The sequence below is a fragment of the Enoplosus armatus genome, chromosome 17, assembly GCF_043641665.1.
Source record: "Enoplosus armatus isolate fEnoArm2 chromosome 17, fEnoArm2.hap1, whole genome shotgun sequence".
Lineage (NCBI taxonomy): Eukaryota > Metazoa > Chordata > Actinopteri > Centrarchiformes > Enoplosidae > Enoplosus > Enoplosus armatus.
The window spans coordinates 10546251-10558939 of NC_092196.1; positions in this window are offsets into that span (position 1 = coordinate 10546251).

Below are 12689 nucleotides of genomic sequence, written 5' to 3' on the forward strand. Positions count from 1 at the left end.
CAGGGCAGGTGGGGAAGGGGAAATTAGAGTTTGTATGAAGGTCTGCATGCACTTCCTAAGACAATCATTGACAATTAATTAATGGCAGTTGGTATATCACACACACACACACACACACACACACACACACACACACACACACAGGCAAACAAAATTAATTTTCAGCTCTTGTTTTATGACTTCAGTGTGGTCATATTATATCCAGAGATGTCTTGTTTAATGGGAGCCTGTGTTTTGTTGAAAGTATTGAATCTTGAATTTAAAGATTTATGGCTCAGTACAGGATCTTATCTGCAGCCGTGAGGTCTAAATAAGGTCACTGTGTTGTTTTTCTCCTTTATAGTCACATATGACTATGCATGCAGGTTGTTCAATAAGGAAGAAAAATTCACTTCAACAGTTCAGAATAGTAACTTAGACTTAATTCACTCATTTACATTTTACATGCAAGAACATTTTCAAACCTGCACTATTTAGTCCAGTTGAATTGGACACTGTTTGGGCAGATCTGAACACAGCAATCATACTTTGATCTTGGTCTGGTCACAAACAAATTCTCAAGCATGACCTCAATCTGACCCAAGTGCAAGGCATACTATGCAAGTGTGAGCTGAACGGCTCCCGTAGACAGGCGCACTTTGCATACTAGCTGACCCAACAATGAATCGAAGTCTGACCTGGATTATAGCAACAAAGTACTTCAGGACTTTCTTCCTGCATTTACTTTCTCACTCCCACCCAAGAAACTTCTAACCAAAGTGCAAAGTGAACGTTCCCTCATGGCTTTTAGTGATGCATTTTGGTTCTTTGAATTTTTTTCTGTGTGAAAAGAAACCAAACCATGGGGAAAAAGTCATCCACAGACTCGGACCAAAGCAAACGGACTGTAAGTTTGAAAAAGTCCTACAGCTCAAGTCATTTCTGGTGCAATGCAATCGCAGTAGGGGGTGCAATAGTAACTAGAACTATTAGCTCTCAGATTAATCGTCATGCTGCTCTAAATGTGTTTAATACTATAATTGACAGCATAGCATTACAACCAATTACTACAATTATTACCAAATGTGGAATTTACTTGTTTTAGACATGAATCACCTCCATGCACGCTATGATCCAAGCACAGAGATGTATCACTGTATTGTTGCCGACAAGTTAGCATGTTGTTGATATACAATATGTTGTCATGAGAACCTACGAAGCCAGTAGCACATCGTGTCCTCCTCCAGTGTCTGCTGAGTGATTTTAGTGCTTTAGCAGTTTATTGGCAACTATATCTGATGACTGTGGATTTTCATCCAGCTCCAGAAGCCGCACAGCGCTTGTGACTGGACCAAACCAACACAGCAATGCAGTTTCACTTCAGTTCACAGCAGTGTAGCAATTTAAAATAAATTACCTTTGATGGTTCACAATAGATTGAAATGGGAACTGTGAAAGAGAGCTAAAAAAAAAAGAATTGACAAATGACAAATGATAAATTGAGGGTAAAAGGGACTGCGAGAGGTTCAAGTCTTTGGTGTCGCTCCACTTGGTAAAAAGTGGCTCAATAGCTGCTGTCAGAGAGAAAGAGATGTTAGACAGCCTGCCTATTTCCGTCTATCTGCCTGTCTGTGTGGCTGTCTCTCTGCATGTCTGTCCATGTATCTGTCTGCTTGTCCATCTTGCTGTGTATTTATCTCTCTCTAGTTGTCCGTCTTTCTCCAATCTCACACATCTGTCTGCAGCAGGAAAGACTGTAAATTAAACATCTAAGATTCTCTCTCTCTCTCTGTCCTTGGCTCTTATCCCTTTGCTCTGTTCCTCTCACCCTCCTCCCCTGTCTTATGCGCTCACTCAGCCCTCCCTGGCTCGCCCCCGACTGTATTTCTTCTTCCTCCTTTCATCTCTGTCCTTCCCCTCTCTTCTCTCTGGGCGAGATAGAGGGAGAGGGGGAGAGAGAGACAGAGAGAGAGAGAGGGTGAGGGATGGCGGGTGGAGGCGGAGGACTGGGGTGGGTGGAGATCATAGAGGAGATGAGGCCGTGTGGTGCGGATGGATAGACAGATGCATTGATAAGGGCTGCCGACTCCACAGCACGCTCGCTGCATATCCGATCCCTCTCCCCCTGTCTGTCTCTCTCCCTCTCTCTCTCTTTTTCATTTCAGGACTAATGCTCCTGTAGCCTTCAAATGTCAGTTCAGTATGGCAACCTATTAGATGGTTAGCCAGAGTGGCTGACAGCTCTCTCTCTCCTTCTCTCTCTCGCCTTCTCGCACACGTTCAGGACAGAATGACTGAGGATTTTGCCGTCATTCAGAACAGATGAGAAAGACATGAGAGACAGGGAGACACTGAAGGAGCATTGCAGCAATGGACTCTCTCACATCTCCTTTTAGAAACGCCGCTCCACCTCGCCAGTGTGGGCTTCTGTATTTCAATATTGTTGTATTAACAATGCATCACATGACTGCTCGTATGTGAAATGGGTCGGTCGTTCGTCGTGAGGAACCCAAAGAAATATCACCCAAGTCTGCAGTTAGCTTCAGCTCCACAGAGCTTCACAGCATTTTCTTTCCCGAATCATTGTTTTGATTTTACAGCCGCAACTTTACAGTTTTTGTCTATTCGCACCGCTCTGAGCAGCGTCGCTTTCATCAGCAGAAGGCAGCTGCTTTCAGCAAAAGAAGCACTGACAGACACAGTTAGAGACTAGCTGGTTAACATAGTGGAGCATTTAGCAGCTAAAGAGCCAGATATTTCCCTCAGAAGTTGGTGGAGACCAAAACAAGAGCTAAAAGAAAATGAATATTAGACTCATAATATTAGAAACATAGCTAATGAATGCTAATGATTGCTAATGAATGCCAGTGTTGTGTTTACAGCTTATTTCTGCTGCCCCCAGGTGGTCAGAAAGGTATTGCAGGTTTAAGAACAATTTTGAGGTACTTTTATTCAGTATTTCCATTTTATACTTCTACTTAACTACAACCTGTTTACCTCACTGTATTTGTCTGACAGCTATAGTTACATTGCAGATTCAGATTTTACAAACAAAACGTGATCATTTTACAAAACATGATTATTATTGATTTGCAACCAAACAGTAAATAAATAGTAGTAAAATTAGCTTTGCCTAGATCGTCAACAATATTAAATGCTTATACTTTAATACATTACCAGTAACCCAATAATATATAGTATAACACTGACAGGGGCCATTCAGCATGCATAATGAGTAATTATATAAGCAATATTTTGAATGGAGAACTTGTAACACTTGAGAACTGCTTGTAATTGAGTACTTATACACTGGTGTTGCCTCTTTTACTTAAGTAAATCAAAGATCTGAATACTTCCACCACTGCACCACACTGAAAAGGGGGGAGCGAGAGAGAGAGAGAGAGAGAGAGAAATATATCTATAAACAGAGAGAGAGAGAGAGAGAGAGAGAGAGAGAGAGAGAGAAATATATCTATAAACAGAGAGAGAGAGAGAGAGAGAGAGAGAGAGAGAGAAATATATATATAAACAGAGAGAGAGAGAGAGAGAGAGAGAGAGAGAGAGAACGGCATGAAACAGAGGATTAGGGGCTTAGTTAGCCTGCATGAAATCCCCTTTTCCTCTCGCGCCCTACAAAGGGAAGAAGGCAATTGTCCACATCATACAAAAAGAGGAAGAGAGGAAGGCATGGGGGGGAAGGGGAGACATGGAGGGGGATTGCAAAAATCTCCCTCAATCCATCGTTGTTTTTTTTATGTTTCCCCCGCGCTGCTCTGCATGGCTGCCACTCCACCTGTGACATCACATTTATCAATACAGGAAGCTGTTTTGGGTTTTTTTTGGGGGGGGGGGTTCTTTCTTTCGTTGTTTGGTAAAGAGGGAGAGGAGGGATGGAGGGTAGAGAGAGGGAGGAAAAAGTGACATTGGCCTTCAAACCTGCTATTGTCTTGCCTCCAGGACAGCCAGCCAACCAGGCAGCTCAGTCAGAGAGAGAGAGAGAGAGAGAGAGAGAGAGAGACGGTTGCCATGGTTACTTCCCGGGAGATGCGAGCACACTTGTTTATCTGTTGGCCGAGGGAGCGTGCACGGCGGGGCCCTCTCGCTGAGCAGATGTGTATGCGTGTTTGTGTGTACATGCGTGTTTATCAGCATGTGTGTGTGTGTGTGTGTGTGTGTGTGTGTGTGTGTGTGTGTGTGTGTGTATATGTGTGTATGGGACTGAATGCACACACGCAGACACACCAGAACTCATAAACTGAACCGTCCACGGCTTTCTTTGTAAACAAACCTGCACACACACACACACACCTGCTTAATAGAACTCCAGCTTACCTGCTCGGTGTTATTGAGCCAACAGGAGTGGACTGATGCAAGCTAATTGGCCTGTGTGAGCTGAGCACCAGCTGAAGAAAACAGGGGAGAGAGAAACAGAAAGAGCGGGAATGGAAGATAGAAGCAGACAAAAGGGAGAGGGAGGGAGGGAGGGAGGGAGAGTACACTGGATGACGGACAGAGAAGAGGGAAAGGAAATGAGAGCAGAATGAGAAAAAGTTGGACAAAAAGAAGGGAGAGAGAACGAGATGTGACACAGAGGGAAAGTGGTGGGAAAAAAGACGGAGAGGAAATGAGATGGGAGGAAAAAAAAGGGGGAGCCAGAGAAAGAAAGAGGCTCCGATAAAGAGCAGTGCAGAGGGAGAATGAGAACATGACAGCATTGGAAAGAAATAGATGCATTAGAGAGAAAGTGAATGAGACAGAAATACGAAGGAATACCTGGCTGGAGAAACCGGGGGGGGGGGACTACAAGACAATGAGAAGAAGAGATGAAAAGGGGAATATCAGAATAAGAGAGAGGAAATGCATCGTGATGAGATGACTTATGATGTGATGAGATGCGATGCGACGAGTGCAAGCCGAGGCGTGCTGCCATGTTAGCAGAGAGCAGCCCCAGTCCTATAGAGCAGACACTGCAGGCACTATAGTATGTCAAATGTCACAGGCTCTCACACACACACACACACACACACACACACACACACACACACACACACGTCATCATATGCAAAGGCACACAGGCTGCTTACATGTTTGTGAAATTGCACGCATTGGGATTGCTTTTGCATTTTTCACCAGATGAGGTTGTGCATATTTAGACACGCACTATGTGCAGAAAGGGACACACACACTCACGTACAGCACGAGGTTCCCGTGGGCTCGGCGTTACCAGCGGTGACGTCTCCAGGTTGAGGCGGCGTTGAGCTCGCCCATTACCTGAGACAGATAGGCCTCTAAGGTACTGTGTTAGGTGGTGCGCCATGTGCTGTCAGCTTCATTTGCACGGAGACAACTTGTGTAGGTGGGTGCCTCTATGTGTGTGTGAGTCCCTATTTTTGCTATGCGAGGTGAGCGCCAGAGTCACCCTCCTTAAAATAACAAGCTAGCCCTTTCCCTTAGGACAGCAGACAGTCATCCTGCAAGCTGCCTGATCCTGGGCCGCCCTAGTTCACTGCTCAATCCATCTCCCTCTTTCTCCTTCTGTCTCTCTCTCTCTCTCTCTCTCTCTCTCGCTTTCGCTTCAATGTCTTTGTCTCTCTCTCACTCTCCATGAATCACACACATAGTCAGCGGTGGCCTAATAAGCAGGGTTTCTCTTTTCCCGACTTTTCTCGCTGTGTGCCTTGTGTAACATTGTTCTGCTCTGTATGTAACACACATAAAAACAAAGCCCGCACACACAACTGTAGCTGAAATCATCAAACATACACAGCATATTAGAGACACACACACACACACACGCTAACAAGGCAGACCACCTCCACCTCCAGCTAAGCTTAATGAGCTCTCCCCTGGCTAACTGGCCCAGAAAAGGCAGCGGTCAGCAGCCCAAAGCCCATCTATCCAGCGAGCTCTAATTTTTATCAGCCTCTGCACTTCGGCAGCAGATCCCTCAGCTCTGTCTCACTAGCTGTGCAGGGGAGGCTGCGAGAGAATAGGCCTCATTCACTCAATTAATAGCTCTCTGTGTGTATGAAACGATGCTGAAATACATGCAGTGCCAAAAACTGGAAAGAGTGGATAAATGAAAGCGGCAAATGGTTTTAAGGACTTAGCAGTGTCTAATTTGCAACTAAAATGGTTTTTATTGCATATATAAATAATGATGGTAAGCAAATGTGTGGAGATATTGCTCAGAAGATGGAGAGAAGAATACAGTAGGGGCCAAATCTCATTATAGCCTGGATGAGTGTGTGTTTGTATCAGTGTGTGAAAGAGCAACCGCATAAATTCTTCATGTGCTTATGTTCCTTGACCTGTATGTTTCTGGATCCAGGGATGTATGTGCATGCCTGTGTTTGAGGGTGTGTATGCTTTCAGACCTGAGTGTGTGCGTGTGTTTTCTCTTCGGTAGGCGAGGATATGAGCCGGTGAGGCCTGCAGGCTGCTGGGGCTGAGCTGTATGGAAATGAGGAGAAACACCGCTGAGAAGCAGGTGATGGAGGAGACAGGGGGAGGAGAGGGAAGGAGGAAGGAAGAAGAGGAGAGTGGTGGAAGGGAGTTGGATAATGAGGACTCTGATGAGAGGAATGGAGAGCCCTGAATAGAGATGTCTCAGAGATCGAGAGAGGTAAAAAAAAAAGAAAGAGAGAGAGAGAAAGGAGGGAGACGGAGTGGTGGAGAGGGGTTATGAATGGACAGGAAAATGGGAAACAGCTGCCACTAGTGGCAGCCTGTGGAAATAGATAATAGATGAAGGGAGGAGGAGAGGAGATGAAAGGAGGATAGGAAAGTGAACAGAGAGAAAATGGTTCACTCTGGTGAAGGAAAAAAAGAGGTGTGTAGGTAAAATCGTGAAAAAGACAGATTGTGATGAAATGTGGTTTCAGTAAGATGAATGGACCACGTGAGACAACAGGGATGTGAGGAATTAGAGGAGGAGGGTAGGCGGAGCTCCAACTATTAAAAAGATGCAAGGATGATGGGGCTGGGCGGAGTGGTCACAGGCATTAAATGAGAGGGGGTAAAAAAAAAAAAACGGCACGCTGGGGAGACGCAGCTAAAGACGGAGCAATTTAGCCAAAACAGAGAAAAAGAGAGATGGGGAAAGAGCGTGAGCAGAGAGATAAACACGGGAAAAGGGATGAGAGGGGAGGAGGAGGAGAGGGGAGGCCAGCAGACTGATACAGAGAGAGGAGAGACGGAGACGAGGGAGGAGGAGGGTGGCGCTGGCAGTGGCAGGACACGGGTGCAGGCGTGGAGACTGTGGTATGCAGCTCAAGTTGGCATGGACTCTATCACTCACTCTCAGGCCTGGGCACAGGGCCCTAAGTGGCAGCAACACACACACACACACATAGATGTACGCGCACAAGCGGATCAAACACAAGGACATTCGCTCTTTCTCTAAGTCTCTCTATTACACACTCAAACACACGCACACACACACACACACATACAGCAGACAGAGAGAAAAACATTGAGCTCAGACTCAGCCTGACGCACGCACACACTCAATTAGTCTCAGACACACACACACACACACACACACACACACACATGAAGGAAAAAGACGGATGGATGAGCGTGTGCATGAAGGTGTGTGTGCATGTGTGTGTGTGTCTAATTGTGCCAGCGCTGCCAGAGCAGAATGAGGGATGGTGTCTCAGAGCTGCTGCTGCCGCTAATAGCCACTGACTGGAGGTGACAGGCTCTCTCTCTCTCTCTCCCTCTCTCTCTCTCTTTTCCCTTGTTTTCTATCCAATCAGCAGTCAGCACATCTGTCCTTCCCTCTTTCCCTCAACCCAGTTCAGCTCATCCTCTCCCCTTTGTTTCTCCCTCTCCCTCTCATATCTCTCCTTTGCCCTTTTACCCTCACACCACCCCCTCCTCCTTCCCCCCTCATGCTTTCATCTCCACTCCTTACCCCCTGCCACCTTTCATCACTTTCTCTCTCTTTTCTCCCCCCCATCCTCTTCACCCGGTGCTGATGATACACAGGAGATGGCTCACGCATGAGTGATCGCATACGTGTGTGTGTGTGTGCGCACATGCAGACACAAGCATATACATATAAAGACTGTTGTCAGAAAGGCAACGTGTTTGTGTGTGTGTGTGTGTGTGTGTGTGTGTGTGTGTGTGTGTGTGTGTGTGTGTGTGTGTGTGTGCGTGTGTGTGCGCGCACATGCATCCATTCTGCTTGTGTGTATGCATGCATGTGTGTGTGGGTTCACAGGTAGGCAAGTTATTATTCCTGATGTGCTGCAGCATTTCAGGCCCGGACGGAAAGATCAAACAAAGACTAGAGGACGAACACACACACATGAACACACATGAACACACATGAGCACACACACACACACACACACATCTATGTCTGTTCTCCTCCAATCTCTTGCTACCTTTTCATATCCCTGGGTTCTGCAGTTGCCTCACGTCTGGACTCTGTCCACAGAGAGACGAGCGAGAGCACTGCTCTGTTTTCTATCTGCGCCAGGTTATTAGACACATGCAATTAGCGAGCTCCAGCAGGATAAATATGCCTGTTTATGTGTTTGTGTGTGTGTGTGTGTGTGTGTGTGTGTGTGTGTGTGTGTGTGTGTGTGTGTGTATCTGTGTTTAGGGGGTGGGGGGGTTTGGAGTATTTGTGTGCAATCAGGGACAGATTGTACGGGATGCATCTGGGTTGGCCTGATGTGGAGACGAGGAGGGGGGATGGAGGCTGCCGAGTGTCTGCGTGTGTGTGTTTGCCCATTTGAACTGACTGGTCTATGCGTGCGTGCGTGCGTGCGTGCGTGCGTGCGTGCGGTCATCTTTGCACACAAGTCTTCAAGACATGATGATATGTGAGGATGTGTTTTTGTATCTTCAGTGTCTTAGTACATATTTAATGTGTGTAAGTGTGTGTGTGTGTGTGTGTGTGTGTGTGTGTGTGTGTGTGTGTGTGTGTGCATGGAGGAGGGGGAGGGGCCTGTCGTGTGCCGTCCTTCCTAAAGGGAAAGAGACGGGGGGGCTTTACTTCACAGCCAATCAGTTTTGCTCTGCCGAGGCAACCATCCATCGCCACCACGGCAACAACAACACCGCGATAACACAGAGCCAGGCTGCTGCAGGCGATAGATGGGCGATGTGTACAAGCTCCTTTGCTCTATTTATCTATCTGTTTTCTCTCGGTCTCTCTGTTTTTTCCTTCTGTTTCCTCCTCTCATTTGGCCCATGTTGCATCCAATCTTTTATCAGTTATCGGCTCGCTTTTACCTTCTTTACGCTCTCTGTCTCTCTGTCAGATATTTTGCGTTAATGGGGCCTTCGCGGGAGCTCTCTAAGGTGTGACCTAAAGGGCAAGAACAGAATTGAGAGAGAGAGGGTGAAAAAGAGAGAGAGAGGTTGCTGTCGCACTTTCCTTCTGAAAGGGCTCTTTTTCATTTCTTTTCATCAGCCACCGCCTGCCTGCGTATCTCGCCTCTCCTCCTCTTTTTCTCCAGCACACAAATCCCCTTTCTCTTTAGCTCATATGTATGCAAATAAGGCATCCTATGCAAATGAGACAGGTAGAAACTGGCTGTGGCGAGGGAGAAGAAATGGGCAGGGAGAAAGGAAGGAAGAAGGGGGAGTGAGGACAGGATGAAAGGAAGGGGGCAATGGAGGATAGAGAAGGGGTAAAAGAGGAAGTGATGCAGGCGGTTCGCCCCTCCCAGGTTCCAATCTGTCATTGAGATTTCTGGCTGCCGCTTAACATGCAACCCAAACATTTCTACTCATACCAGCTTAACATATAATGAATGCATTTATGATTCCATGTCATATACTGTCAAAACCTCTATATAAACAAATACTATGACGGGTAGCTGCTGTCTCATGCCAACAGTGTTGTTAGATGTACTGTTTTTAAAAATGATGTCCATGTTTTCCACAAACCCCACTGCTTCCTGTCACAAAGAAGACGTGGCAACTTACCCCTCCTCCCCCTCCTCCCCCTCCCTCCATATGCATTTGTTTTCTCTTTCGTTTTACTGAAAAGGATAAACATCTTGGAAGGGATTTTTCCATCGGCCTTTCTCTCCTTCAACCATCTGCCGTTGCGAGAAACTCTGAAAGCTTCAGCTCTGCTTTTGCTGGAAGAGGAGCAGCTCTCAGTTTTGTGGCGCAAAGCAGTCCAGCACATTTTCTGTGAAATGCAACCCTGTTGCACACATTGTAAATGGCAGCCAATCTTCTCAGAGGCTTGATCATCATCAGAATACTAACGTCTCAAAATTAATGTTGTAATGATTTATCGATGTTAAAATGCTGCACTGAGCTCAACGCCTGGCTGTCAAACTTACGGGTGCTGGATGGCACAAGCAGTTTTACCGTATGTGTTTAGGTTCCAAAATGGATATACATTAGGAGGCCAGTGGTGTGTTGCCAAGGAAACAAGGATGGCTAGGCACTAATTGGTTGCAGGTTGGTTGCTAGGTGCTGTGTGGAGTGGATAAGCTAGCTATCTTAGCATAATTATCTCTCCGGTAAACATATTCACCATGTCTCGGTGTCAGCACCTATTGTATTACCTGCCCACAGTCATCAGAGGTGATACAGACTGACTTCCTGTGTGTGTGTGTGTGTGTGTGTGTGTGTGTGTGTGTGTGTGTGTGTGTGTCACTGCTGTGGAGTTGTTTGTGGGGGCCTTCTGCTGAGGGATTCAGGAGGAGGCAATGGCATTATTTGCTTTTCACGCTTAACTGGCTGTGTGTGTGTGTGTGTGTGTGTGTGTGTGTGTGTGTGTGTGTGTGTGTGCGTGTGTGTGTGTGTGTGCAAGTGAGCGACTTGAATGTGTGTGTATAGATGTGGTCATGTCTGCAAACCCCAGTGGCAAGCAACCAGCACACATCATGATCCAGATACAGTCAGTGCAGAGTTAGAAATGTGTGTGAATGGGTGACAGAGAGAGTGTATGTGTCTTGTAGTATTATCTGCATGTGTGTATAAGTCTGTATATGTGTGTGGCTTGGTGTATTTGTGTTCAGATGGGACCAAAGCAGCAGCACACGGAGCTGTTACTGCATCCACCGACCACGCTGCCTTGTGGCACAGTGTCAACCCTGCAGTAACACACACCACGAACACACACTCATGTTAGCTTCTTATGAGCTTAATGCTAAAGATTTAGGCTACTTAACCAAACACATGCATTTTCTGGATCACAGTTGCGCCAATCTGACATGAGATAAACATGAAAGTACATATCTGCTGTCCCCCTTGTAAGACGCAGCCTCTGGGAAAGGATGCAGTGCAGAGCTGACAGGACAAATTAGCCGAGTGTAGGCTGTGGATGTGTCCATGTAGGCCACAGGAAGTCATAAATTACATTTGAATAGCCTTGAGAGTAGACAAATGGAGAGAGTGCGCAAAAGAACGATATTCAGAGATTTTATGTACAGCAATGTGGTGGTTTACCTTATATTCTGTCATTCTGTTATGTTTGTTCCCTTTTCTGTACGTTAGGTCTCGTATCTATCAGTCTTCCTTCCATCCAGCAGCAGCATCCCTTCATACCCTCTAAGTCAGTCAGCCTCTCTCAGACCCAGTGCCCCTTCTGCCTGCAGGAGGGATGAAGTCATGCACCGCAGGCATAGTGCAGATCCCTCCCCCACTCGCTGTGCCCTCCCTGTGCCCGCCACTCAGTCACAAGCATATGGGCGCATCGTTGTGCCAATGCCCCTCCCAGAACACCTGACTCTGTCTAGTCACGCATGGCGGGCAGTGCACACACACCAACGGGACAGACACACCTACGCGCACACTAAAACCCACACTGCCAACCTTGCATGACGGGCATATCCTTGATTGTCCCCTGATGTTCCCCGCTGCGAACCTCACCACCAACTGTGGGTAATACGCACTGTGAAGACACCCTTCACTGTAGCACCAACAGTCTTGACAGTGACTGCACTGGATGGAGTTACTCCGTCTTTTGTTCCGGCGTGTGACTTAACTGCACGGATGACAGAGCGTGGCACTAACGCGCTCAGAGTTTAGCGGTTTTAATTCCCGTCGGCACCAGCCAGGCTAAAAATATGTGCACTCACTGGTATCGTAAGGTAGTTAGGATAAAAATGTTCACCACATAGCGTATGCTCAGTTCCCTGGTCCTGCATTAGCACTGCAGTATTTACTCAATAATTTCATCCTGGGATATTGGAGCAGCAGTAGCAGCAGTTAATCTAGAAAATGGGATCTCCATGATGGCTAATTCCAGTTGATGTTTTTCACCCCTCACCACCTGCGTGTGGATTAAAGGAAGAGCTCGGCCTTAAAACACTATAACACTCTTCAGTACAGAATGCTCCTTCTTGCGTCTCTGGGTCTATTTTTCTGGTTTGTTAATGCACTTGCTATCTCATTCTGTGGCATAAACATAGACACCGTAGTGTAACACTGATATTTCATGCACAGCTACTATCAAAAAACATCCTTAAACATCAGGCTTTGGTGTCAAAAAGAAAATCAAAGAGGGAAGTTCCCTTCCTAGAACATTTTACTAACGTTCAGCAATCATACTGTGAGATTTGTGTTGCAAAAGAGGTATCAATGGAGGTAAATTAAATAAAATAACACACATTGTGTTTTTCCCTACTGGAAAAACTTGCTGTTGCTAGAGCCCTTGCTGTTGATATCATTATCACTTATATTATTGCTCTCAGGCACATTTTCAGAGAAGGAATTCTGGGAAG